Raw genomic sequence first — 13,579 nt, 5'->3', positions numbered from 1 at the left:
AAAAGTTGATATATAATTATTTTATTTTTTTAATTATGGTGGATGCGCCGGGATAGAAAATCTTTTCATTTAATTATTTTTTATTCATTAAAAATAAATAAGGACAAAATAATTTGATTTAAAACCAAACAAAAGTTAAAATTAAGTTGTATTAGTTTTCAAAAATGTGAATTTTTATAATTTAACTAAATTCCGTGCACAGTTCGATGCGAAATCAAATCAGCACAACTTATTTTAACTTGTTTATTCTTTATTTTTTCCTTATTTTAAAACGGCAATTTTCATAAATTATGAGCATTTAACTTAATTCCCAAAATTTATCTTTGAAAATGCCAACTTGAAATGTAATTAACTGTATCTAATTACAGCACTGTAATTGGCAGGTGACACATAATGTAATCTTAATTAAACAGCTCTTAAAATTTAATTATCAAAAGTAGGTTAAACCTTATTGTAAACACAAAAGCTCTAAACGAGCCACAAAATAAAAGCGAAATATCAAAGAAAATTTAAATTCAAAGCAAACCACTTGCAGCTATTGTCCTGCTGGAGTGTTAATCGTTGTTGAAGATTTTTAGTGATAAAAAAACAACTTTCTGAACGGTTAAAAATTACTCACTTTCCGGCTGTCACTCAAATCCAGCGCTCGCACAACACAATAAATTTTTTCTCGTAACACTGGTCACACACTCACTCGTCGCAAAATTTCCGCCACTTTGTAAATATCGTCGACACGGTGCAAAACTCGTCGCAAGACTCGGGCGTTAGCGTGTTTTGTCGAGTGGGGGCAAATTAGAGTGGGGGAAATGGTGGGGATAGGATCGATTCGAGAACAAACGTTATAGAGTGGAGCTTTCTTTAAATGCTGTTGCCCTAGGCGGCGTTGTGCATATATAACTTTATACCACATACACACAAAAATCTTCTCCCGCCACTTCTTAATTGGAGATATGGTAGTAGTGGGGGAAGGTGTCTCGCGAGGGCAGTATACAAAATTTAAGGGCCCGTAAAAACGGATCCAATCTTGAGCATGGCACACTTCATATTTCACATTTCCATTTTCATCATTAATATTTGACGGTAAAAGATATTCGTGTTGTGGAGGGAGGTGGAGGCGACTTTACGCCTAAGTGGAGGAGACTCTCCAGAGGGTTTTTCGAATATGGTATAAATAAATACGTTTATAATTATATTGTGGGCGCTTTATGACCCAGAAGGTGATTTATCAGCTCCCGATGATTAGCTTATATGTTTAAATCAGTTCATTTATTTAATAAATTGACTTGTCGCGTGTAAATAAATGTGTTTACGAATTTGAGTTATGGGGATTGTGCGGATTAAGCTACAATTGAATCATTTTGGGGGTTTTTCAACAAATTACAAAAACATAAAGTCTGTTTTTTTTTTAATGGAAATGCCAAAGAGTCTGAACGTTGGCACCCCTAACAAATTCATTCATGGTAATTTTAATAAAAGAAGTTGTCAGTTCTGGTTTTTAATTTAATTTAAAAAAAATGTCATTAAACGTTAGCAAAAAAATCGTAGAAATGAAAACACAAAAACGGGGACAAATTGGATACCGCACACAATTTTTGGAAATTTGAAGACAAAAAATGTGCAAGCAGAACTCAGAAAAAGACCACCGCTAAAATGTAGAAGCAATTTGTAATGCATTTGTAATGTTTGCTAAACTTTCTCTAATTATTAGTAAAAAATTGATGAAAATACAATATAAACATCAAAGAGAAAGAATGCAATAAAATTAGTAACCGCTTGCACCGCTTTTGAAGAACAAATTGAAAAAGTAACAATTTTGAAACTAAAGCCAAAGGAGAATTTAGAAAATGCATCAACTTTGAGCTCATTTCAATAAATTACACAAAATTTATTGCCGATTTTCATAAACCTCGCTGGTATCTTTGCAAAATAACTTTTTTCTGTATACTTAGACACTCTTTTTTGTGGTAAAGTTCATTTATTTTCACAACTTTGAACTTACAGTGTGATTCTATCAATATTATTAGTACTGAGTTCCGTTTTTGGACATTGGCAGTGATATTTGTCTTCAGATATTCGATTATAAAAGCTTACAAAGAGCAAACAAGTACACAAGATTAAAGTCAATTTTTTTTTAAAAATTTCTAGTGTAAAACAAATAACAAAACTGCGGCTATAGAGAAAAGCTGCTATGGTAAAAATGACAGGGGTCGATCGATGCGTCATCTGACGTTTCTCCTCACCACGTTTACATCGCGATGACACAACGTCAATTTTTTTGAGGTTAGGTTCAAAATCTACGAGTTTGAAGTTGTTTATTGATGATTGATGAAAGTGTTGCTTTGTACAGTTGGAGACAAAATACTTTGGTCGTCACTTTTCTGACACTTTAATGTAATTCAAGCTTTAATGAATGACAATTTCAAATTAATGACAGCTATTATATCTTTCTATCAAAAATATGTACAACTTGTCAACTGTGATTGACAGTAGCTAAAAATAAGGTTAACAGTACTAAAGCATGCTTTACAATTTAATGTCACTCAAGTGACATTGACGACCAAAGTATTTTGTCTCCAACTGTACAATTCTTTGCAGAGGCATTTAAAATATAATGTAATAGATTGGAAATAACGTTATACATGTAGTGTATTCATTACATCATTATGTTTTCGATATTGTATCTAAAACTCGCAATTTTTAGTGTACATCAGTATAAATATAAAACCGATTTTCTAAAGAATAGAGCGTAAAGTGGGAAGAAAACGGATGCAAAACCGGTATTTCATAAATAGGAATCATCATAAACATAAGGAGCGTAGACAAGTAATTTCTTACATTGAGTTTTTTTAAGGGTTTAAAACTATAGACGATCTTATGCATTCTTCCAGGTAAAAAAAAGAAAAAGTTGAAATTCAAGACGTCTACAAAACAAAGTTGCATCTTACATCCTTCAAAAACAAACCATAAACGTTAAGAAGCTTTTATTCTGATTTTATGAAAACCGGAAAATTACTTATGTGAGAGTCATAATAATGCGTTGATTCAATTTGTTAATTAGTTTATTAAATAATGGACTTCTTAAACAAGGGTCATATTTACCTCAAATATCTCAAATAATCACAATTTTATTTACAGAGTGTGGTTTGTGCCATAGCAGACACAGTATGTAATGTATTAAAACTACATTTGAATGTTTTTTTTTATAAGATTGGCCCCATTTTTTGTAGAATAAATAAAGGATGATGGGAGGCTAATTTTTATCGGTGACCTCTCATTATTTAAATGTTTTACACTAATACAAATGCATTTTATGCCTGATTTCTTAGAAGTTACTTAATCGTAAGGAATTATTACAAAAAATTAATGAGACGCAGAACAAAAGCAATAAACGAAAAATACTTGCAAATTTTACGAAAAAAACTTTCAACGACGACAATAATGTTACTCAAATGAACATGATATTAAGTTGAAGTATATACAGGGTGATTCTTAAATAGACTGACAAAATGTTATCGCAGCTTCCCAAGGATAAATGGAAACAAACTGTATCCTTTTTACGTTTATATTTTTTAGGGGCAAAACCCCCTTGATCCGTGCCACTTACGGCGCTTATGAATTGTTGCAATGATCACGCACATTTTTATCAAGTTAATACCAAGGTTTCCACTACCTGTGCTACTACTATTTACGAACATATCAGTGGCGTACGCTTTACCTCGAAAATGACTTTAATAAATTTTATTTGGAGAACGTTTAAACAAAGAATTTTTAAAATATTTTTTCCAGCATATTCTCATTTAATACTACCAAGGATAAAATTTTGTCGGTCTGTTTAAGAATCACCCTGTATGTAAATTAATGTTCAAAGCTACCATCCTTAGAAACCTTTTAATTGTTTCAATTTACATTGTAATAGAATTTTTTATTTCACTTTTGTATTGGTAATGAAAAATGAAATTGATGACGCACCAGTCTATCTTCGTGATTTTTACTATACCAATTTTTTCACCAAAATTATGACTTGGTAATTTCCATTTAAAGAATTTGGTCTTTCCATTTAACGAATTTGGTCTTGCATTAATCTTATTTTTCCAAAGTGTTTTTAAAGTAATGGTAGCAAAATGGTAAACTTTTCCTGTATAAATCCCCAAGTTTTGTTGTTCCTGCGCTTTTACATTATGCAATAACTATGACGATACAGCGAAAAAGTCAAATACGACTCAACCTGCATCCGAATAACGCCGATTTACATTTGAGATGGAGTGATTCATCTTATTATTCATTTGCAAGAAGTTGATTTCCTGAATGCACGAACAAACGAAACTCTATCGAATTATTTCATTCAATACAAAGAAAAAATCATGTTAGAACTTTATGGACGTTCATTTTATGTGGCTATAAAACCGACAAAATGACATTGTTGTATGTTAATAAATAAACAGGTGGATTTCAATTTGATTTCAACAAAAAGTAATTAACTCAAATGTCTTTTTACAAAAACCAAAAATGAGATTGTTTACTCAAGAATATAAGTTTGTGGAGATGGCAGGTTGCATTGTAATAATAATAAAACTTGTCACTTATTTAATTGCTTTTAAGGAAATTAAATACACAATTTCTGGTATCGAATCAATTTTCCGCAGAAAATGATTTCGTTTCATGATTGTATAACACTTTTCAGGTTAGTTTCAATCAGTAATTTTAAATTGAAATGTTCCTTTATGTAAACGTTTAGTGAAAGATTTATCTTGACAAAACTAATTGTGATAAGGATTTCGTGTTTGATTTATTATCGAACTCGATGATTAGGGTTTTTTCGTTTGAAGCGATAAAGAAATCGGGTTACTCGACTTAGGGTCAGCAAGTTTAGAAATGACCATTGATAGACATCTGTGGCAAATGAACTTAAGATCTTAGGACTAATTAAGTTGGTTGCAAAATCTAACTTATCAGAAAGCAGGCGAAAATCGATATTAATTTAAAACTGCCTCAACTTACTAAAAGACCACTTCAAACAAAAATTTTTAATTTTGGTGGATGCGCCGGGATAGCAAAATTGCATTCTTTGTAATAGCATATTGGCAATAAACTTTACAATATCTTTAAGAATAAAAAGCAACAAAAATGTTTGAGTTGTAAAACAGCCTTTTCCTACCTTTTATTAAAAAAATTACTCCAATTGAATTTTTTTATTTTGGTTGTTTTCATTAAAAGCGCGCATCTCGTCGTTCGCATCCCTCTTCAAGTCGTATCTTTTTAATTTTCTTTTGTTAAGGCCGTTACTCGTCGCTATTAAAGATAAAGTCGCGTAATTCGTTTTGTTAAACTTTACCATCTTTAATACTCTTCCAACGTAAACAAGTCTATCACATTTACTCTCACATGTTTTATTCTAAATGTGCGAAACTTTTTTTATTTTTTCCTTCCTTCGACTTTATCTTTTGTTTATTTAATTCTCGGCAATAAAAAGGAAAAATGTGCCGAATTACTTCCATTAACCCTTATCTCCCGACTTTTAACGTTACACCGCCTCCATCGACAAATCATTTTTGATAACAATTATCCTTTATTTCTTCGCTAACTCCGCCATTAATGGAAACCTTAAATTCGTTACGTTGATTTTCGCTCAAATGCGACATTTTTATCACCGAGATAAGCGTCTAAAACCCCTATATGAATATGTAAAATTGCGACACACGCCCGGATTAAACCTTGAATTACTCCGAGTAATTGTCTTTTTTGTCGTACAGGACCGGCTTTTGTATTGCACAAAAATCGATGTGTTATTGGCGAAAAAGTTTGCACATGAAACAATGTCTCTCTTCAGTTTAAATCTCCGATTATCAGCGAAGCACCAGATGAATTCCGCCTGTAATATGTTTCCCGATTTATCAAATAGAAAGGAAGAGAAATTCGGAAAGCCTCAAACAGTTTTTTAACAAACACAAAATCACATTGTGTTACATACAAATATCGTTTTTTAACATGATCAAAGACTCGTTCAGTTTCAAACGCCAAATAGGTCACGATCCGTCACGTGACAGACGAAACAAATGACTGTCAATCAGACGAATCGAGTTACAAATGGGTACACAAAAAAAACAAAAGAAACCTTGCATGTATGCTAACCCAAATGAGTGCTTTAAAAAACTAGAGCAATTTATTTTGTTGAGGTTGGTAACGAAGTGCTGTCAAAATCATAATAATGTGCAATGTTTCGGTTTAACTACTTTTTGTTGCATTTAGTTTAGAAATCTAGGGCAACTCTGATCTTTCAACTGCAACGTTGAAAAGTGCCACTATCTCGCATTGATAATACGAAAATATGTTCATTTTTGTGCTTTCCTCTTATCGGTAAACATTTCCTGCAATCCTGCAAACGTCGAAAAATTTTCCTGCACTCAGTACCTATTAAAATATTAGCCTGCGAAGCAGGAAATTAGAAATTAATATTCAATCGATCACTCAATAAACTTGTCGAAATTAATTACATCACTCCTAAACAAATTAATTAGGAAAATTCTGCAAGCACTCGTTAACAAATAAAAGCCAACCCTTGAGTAAAGTTTTTCTTCCTCTCTCGTTGAAAAACTTGATTCTTTAGAAATAAATCTCGGTTTGATTTTAATTAAGTCAATTCAGAATTGGATTTATTAGTTTAGAGTAGATAAATATTTTGTTTAATTGAATTCTTTGGATGACACAGTTTCGGTTTTAGAGTTAAACAACAAACTATTTCTGTTATAAATTAGTTTGAAGCTTCTAGTTTACTAACATGTCAGCATTTGAATCTGAGTTATTTCGAGCAGTTTGTAATCCTTGACCACTGAGATAAATCCACAAACAAAGATTAAAATCTAAATAAAAATATTTCTGTTATATTAAGTTTGGAATCTTTTGCAAGTCCTTAGGATATCAGTATAATCTCGCTCTTTGGTCCTTAATAAAGTTTCTCCTTTCCCTGAAGTACCGCGACGAAACGTAGTTACCTAACCTCAACGTATCCCGTTGAAAACAGGCACTTATTATGCAGCACCCAAGGTAATACTTTCCTCATACCAAGATTCTACATAATAGTAAAACTAACAACACACTTAATATCAAGTCCGTTGTGACACTTGCGCATTATTAAACACTAAATCAAGTAGACCGAGCACGGGGGAATTACCCGTACACGAATATGTCTGTAATTAAGTCTCAACAAAACTGAATAATGCATCCCTGATATATCACTTCTCTCGTTTTTTATATGTTTTTACGGCCGTTTCATCAAGTCGTTACATAGATTATAATAGCCCCCGAGTCTTGGCGGTTATATGCATAAACACAATGAAAATAAATCACATAAACACACAGGAAATCTCGTCTACTATGTTGTGGCCATTAATATTGACAAAACAAATGCAAATTCGAGAAACAAAACGACACACCTGCCGTCGGTTGTAAATTTCACTAAGTGTCGTTTATTTGACGAAGTTTTCTTACAGGATTTCGCTCTTTACAGCCAGGTGCTTCACACTTGACAACCGTAATTATCAAAGTAGGCATATAATCAAAGGGAGGAGGCGATTAAACGATTATAATTAAATAAGTTGTAATAAATTGGACGACTGGAACAGATTAAATTTTAACGACTTTCAAAAACCTGTAAAAATTACCACTATGTTTTGTCTGAATAAAGTTTCTATATTTAAATAATACATAACTTGTTAACCTAAATGGGTATTAAAATGGAAAATTTTCAAAGAAACTGAACTTATTATCCGCAGCACAAATTGTGTCTTCAATTTTTTTTGTTAAGTTTTAAATAAATGCGACATATACAAGTGTCCGAAAAGTTGTGCACTTCCGTGACAATGTATCATCAGGTGATGCCCTAGACAACAAAAAAAAGTTAAAAAAAAAATATCTATAAGAATTTCGAAGTTATGGAGAATTTGCACTTTGCAAGCTATTATAAGAGGAAATAAGGAAGCTGTATCCTAAATTGTCACTCTGTTTAATGTCTTCGTGGCTTTTATTAGCAAAAATTTTTTACGTTTAGTAAGTAATTATAAAAAAACATATAGAAGATCATCAGTATCATTTAATAGATATAAAAAAATGTCACATGTCAAAAAAGAAATGTCAAAATCTTTTGACAGATAGATTTTTTTTTTTAATATTTCAGTACTCTGGGGATTACTTCCTTTCAAAAAATTGCGCGACTTTCCGCACATTCTGTATATTTACATTTAACTAATAACCACAAATAAAACTTATTGAAATAAGCAAATTTTCTGCCGCCAAAATTATTTAAATCCATTTTTTTAATCCTAATTAAAAGCACGGTAAATTTGCAACTGGGACAAAATGCTAAATAGCTGCAAAATAATACGTTTAAAGTCGCCCAAAATAAGAGAAAAATAAAACTTGTATATGCAAAATACATCAAAAATACAAAATATAAACAATACAACACATAAACTTAAGTGAGAATAATCTTAAAATTTGCTGAATGTTAAAATTTACCATAAAATACACCATATTAAGTTAAAAATATATTAGGTATGTTCTTTTGAATAGTTTTTTTTTTGTTAATAAATATAAATATTGTAGATTATCAGCATTCGACGTTTTGTACTACTAACTGCACTAGTCATGCACTAGTTAAATTAATAAATACTTTTAAAAATCTCAACACAAATTCCGTTAATAACGCGTGATGTTTATCTATAAAAGATGTTATGAGTTCATTACTTGCAAAGTATCCTGATTATTTTTTCATTTACTTACTAATTACATCTAAAAAATTGAATTATGTGCAATAAAATGCAATTTTCTCATGACATAAAATGCAAAATTTTGATTTCCAAAACACAATTTAGAGCCTATCATTTAATTTAATATAATAACGTTGCAAAACGTATTGTCGATTGGAAAATTGTTATATTCGGCTTATATTTGGCTTCCATGTTTAACAGCACCATATCAAAGAATTCATTGTTTGTTTCATTTAATCTTCGGCACTAATACTTTGTAATAATAATAATAACTAATTTAATAAATATCCCGAATACACAAGTTTTTCTACCAAAAAACAGATTCTCTCAAATTCAATTCAAAGCATTTTGAATTAATTAACAACAACAGGTAACCAACCTTTGGCATTCAAAGTTACTTCTGAAAATTCTACTTACAAAAAAGATGAAAAACGCGTAATTTCCATAAACGTTCAAATCCTACATTTGAATGCAAAAAAAACGCAAATTGTCTAAAACAAAATTGTCAAATTTTTCAGAGATTTACATAGTGTGAAAAAGGTTGTTTCCAAAAAGGTTAGAAAATTATCATAAGAAATGGCGTATTTGGTGGTCTTGTCAGTGTAGTGTCATAATCAGTGTTAAAAACGAAATGGAAAAACTTGGAAAAACTTGATAGAAGTTTTGAAAATGCCTGACAATTATGAAATTGTAAATTGTGACAAAAGCAACGTCAAAAAACTGGCACTTATTAACAGACTAAATTACATTATAAAAAAATTAATTTGCGTTTTTTTTTGGTGGTAGTTTCTTCTTGATAAATCTGTAATTAGATAAAAAAACGTACTTTTGATATAAGTATTATTTTTTCCTTGTCTACTAATAAAAGACAACATTTGAAAAAAATGTTTACATAGATTAGTTTTTATTAACATTTCCGGAATCATATTTGCTGCATTCTGTCACATCCTGTAGAAGAAAGCGTTTTTTAATCTCGACTCTAGATTTTCGAATCTATTGATTCCGGTGTTTTCTGTTTCGTTTTGTGCCAACCCTGTCCCCATCATCGACTGCGTATATCGGAAATAAAGAGTGAGATCCGCTTTATTTATGACCCCTTTCGCGGAAATATCCGTTCATGTATAATTCATTTCTTTGTCTGTTTTATTTCTATCGTTTTATGAATATAATTTCTCATTGGATAAATGTGATTTTGTTTCGGTTACAAAAAAGCCCGAATTAAGTTTTGCCAAGTGACCATTTTCCAAGTTGAGGATTCGAGAAGCGACTAGACTAACATCGGATTGCTTTTATGCTAAAGTTGTATAATTCGAGATGTCTGAAAGCCGCAATAGCGGGGCGCAGTTTAGTCTCTCGACTCGTTATTGAAAATATTTGTTTAAAGTTAAAATTACGCTCGGTTGTTGTGTCGATCTGATTGCAATTAGAAGAGAGAAATCAATAGGAAACGAAAGGAAATCACAAAAAGAAGTACAACAAACGTGGCGGTCGTGTCTGAACAATGACCAGACGTGATTATCGAAAAATACAGAGCAGATTGTGAGTCTGGAAAGTTTCATTTTTGATAAATTATGAAGAAAACAATTCTTTTTATGGCATTTGCTTAAATGGCTCCACTTAATCCGCTTCTAGTTGTTCCTTTAGAATAAAGTAAAATAAATGGACAGGGCGTGGTATTAGTCGAGATTGTCCGCTAGATCAGCCTTAATGCCTTTAAGCAGAAGTTATAGAGCTCTTAGTTTTCTATTTCCACCTTTGATTGTACCCGGGAAAAGGATCTTACGACCAAATTAAAAATAATTTACGCCGATTTGAGATTAAGCCGACGCAGCACATGTCTCAAGTCCAAGAAAAATCCACACAGTTACCCCCGAATAGGCAAAGTGTTTTGATGCTATCTGTTTGTATCGGTAGTGTTGCAGTTCCACCATTCAGTTTACAGTTTACCGGTTCAGTGCACGTGTTAAATTGAGCGTTAGCCTCGACGGTAAATAACGTTATTATAAAACTATAAAAGCGGCTTTATGGACCCCGAAATTTCTCATAGTGAGATAAAACCAGCCCGAGAAAAAAATACACAAAACGATTTTCTTCGATTGAGACGAAAAGCGCTGATTCTGACATTCCAACTAGAAAAGGAATAAGTCGCCCTATTATTTCCCGAGTATGAAATAATTATGTAAAGGCTCCATGTATATTTAAGTGAAGTACTTTCGTTTTATTAACTGAAGGGCAAAAAAGTAAATTGTGTTGGAGAATAGTCTTGTTACGAAATGCATATTCAGGACTCTATGAGACTTGTTAGAGAGGAATTATATTTTACGCTCTAATATCATTTTACGTTTAACTTAGTAATGAAGAGACTTAAATTAACCCTGTTTTGGTGCACAATAGGAACAAATTTTGATTTATTCTCTCAATTAAACGCCAAAAAATAATAATGTTCTTATTTTGATCAACTTTGTTTGGATTTCTAAAATTTGTCAATTCTTGTCGATGTTAATTTAGGCATAAAGATAGTCAACTTAATAAACTATAAACACATTCAATTAACCATAAAACCGTCGTCTAACTTTACATAACAAACTACTAATCCTCTATCTACGTACTCTTAAACCCTTAGTTAATTGAATCGAAAATAACTCGCCGACCCGAAGAGTAAAATATGTTAACGTGCGATTTAGTCCCGTCATAATCTCACACAATTGGCCCAAAGTTATCAGTCGAAAAGCAGAGTCTAAAGTTCCTTATCGCGATTAAACGTTACACCTTGACTCAAATCCAGGCCTCGAAAACTCCCGAATATATTATATTCAGTTTGCTGAAGAGATTTTCCAACAATTTTACAAATTAATTGACAATTACTAGGAGAAATGTTAACTTATTCAATTCGTCTAATGGAGTTTTATTTCGTCGGATTTACTAAGCTTTTTGTAATTTAATCAATTATTGGTTTAGGTTTGAGAAGTACAGCGATTGAAACGGTTCGAATATTAGTTTCGAGGGTCGGCGAAGTTCAATCGAAAATTAATTTCGTATATATTAGTGGGGTTGGGGAAGAAGAAGACCGCTGGAAACGTTCTGGTCGGTATAATAAACACTAAACTAATGAAAATACAGCACGGAATGGGCTCCGATTCAATTTCAACTAGTTCGGCAAGATTATGAATTTAAAAACTAATTTTTCAAATTTAAAGTAATTAAATTGCAAGGCTAAATATTGAGTTAATTTGATTAAATTTAGATGGTTTTAATTGGTGTTATTTGTAAAACAATTATGAAGTTTAACCATGTTTCTGCACGAGTAATAAAAGTTTGAAATTAGTGTCCTTATGTGAGATCACCTACAGGTTATAAAATTTTGAGTACCGCTGTATTATCGATCCCCATTTAAATATAAAGAAGCGCAAGTTCGACTACAAAGAAACTCGAAAAGAATTTAGATACTACTTTATTACATTGTTGCAACCTACTAGCTATAAAGAGTTCCCGACCGAATTCCTCCTTTATTCCCCCGAGTCCTCACCCGTCTTAAATAAACAATTTCATCCCCTAATTGATCGAATTTTATCTACTTACCTCCTGACAGTCGCGATTGCATAAAGAAGTAATAAAACGGCCCACGAGCGCGAACCGATATTGAATTCTTCGACGATATTTTGACAGCTTATGCGTTTGTTACCGCCAAAATTGGCGGACAGGTGCGTTTTATTAGCGCTCGATTTTTCCCCATTTGAAAGAAAATTTCCCCGAACGATTGTTAAAATTTTTTTTTTCGGACACGAATTTGAATTGCAATTTTCTCCTTGTTACCACCGGACTCGTCGGATAAATATATATTTTGTAGAGGTTTGTTTTTGTGACGTATGATTTATTCTGCAGGCAAAATAATGGCCACACATATATCGTGCTCGTGTAATTTTTTATGAGACCACAGAGCCTAGAGGGTTCGTACACACAACGCTAAGTGACAAACGACTGACTGGCACTCGGCCGATCATTTTTTAACGATAAAATCGAATTCGCACAACGGTTTAATTACACTATTCCAGAAAATTAAAGGAACAAATAATTCCCCTAAATTTTTTGGTGATTTTTGAAAGACTGGAATTCATCTAAAAATGTCTAGATTCAAAAAAAAAACATTTTGAAGCTTAAAGTTTCTACTTTTGAGATTTTTTGGCAACATATTTTTGTGCTACGGTAATCAGGCAATCCCAAAAGCACAAGAAAAAAATTGTAATTTTTTTATTTTGGTCCACGAACGTGGGGAATTTTTTTTTAGTTAAGCCGGATAGCATGTTCGTTCACCTTTAATATGTTTTTTTTAATATTCCCTTTACTTCAATTTGTCGCTGAGATATCTGACTTTAAATGAAAAAGTATCCTTTTGTCTTTGACCACCGTTATCTCAGTCAGCAACCAATGACCACACATAAAATATATGAGTAGTGTCAAAAACTGAAATAATTCTCCTTTTATGATTTTTTAAAAAATAATTTTTTTCACTCTCAACATTGATTTATTAAATAGATCGCATATTCACTAATATTGATGGATAGACTAATGTGTTTAGGTGTTGTAAATAATGTTGCAATTGACAAATTAAATATTTTCGTATCATTTTTATTCAATCCAAACAAACTTTGACAACAAACACATAGATTTTCAAATTATTTGACAATTTAATTTTACTATTATAAACAGAAGATAAAATATTCATAAGAATTGTAGATTATTTATTATGTAGTAGCTAATTTTTTCTTACTACAACAGTGTTTGTCAGTGTTTGTTTTAATCATATTCAAAATTAATTT

At 31.7% G+C, this 13,579-nt stretch overlaps 1 protein-coding gene across 3 annotated transcripts in view; it reads right to left on the bottom strand.

Annotated features, from left to right (window-relative positions):
- LOC123008491 (TWiK family of potassium channels protein 7) overlaps positions 1-13,579 on the bottom strand; it is a 139,071-nt gene that overhangs the window by 90,044 nt on the left and 35,448 nt on the right. The window contains exon 1 of one of the 3 annotated variants that reach the window (XM_044404319.1): positions 620-748. The exons of the other annotated variants lie outside the window; for them this stretch is intronic. The gene's annotated coding sequence lies outside the window, so the exon portion shown is untranslated. Of the gene's footprint in view, positions 1-619; positions 749-13,579 lie in introns of those variants that run through there. 3 annotated transcript variants of the gene reach the window in all.

Source organism: Tribolium madens, unplaced genomic scaffold (genome assembly GCF_015345945.1).
Source record: "Tribolium madens isolate multiple individuals breed KSU strain unplaced genomic scaffold, Tmad_KSU_1.1 Scaffold_71;HRSCAF=194;Tcas5.2_LG6, whole genome shotgun sequence".
NCBI classification, from domain to species: domain Eukaryota; kingdom Metazoa; phylum Arthropoda; class Insecta; order Coleoptera; family Tenebrionidae; genus Tribolium; species Tribolium madens.
The sequence above is the reverse complement of the archived record's forward strand: the minus strand, read 5'-3'. Positions and strand labels throughout refer to the sequence as shown.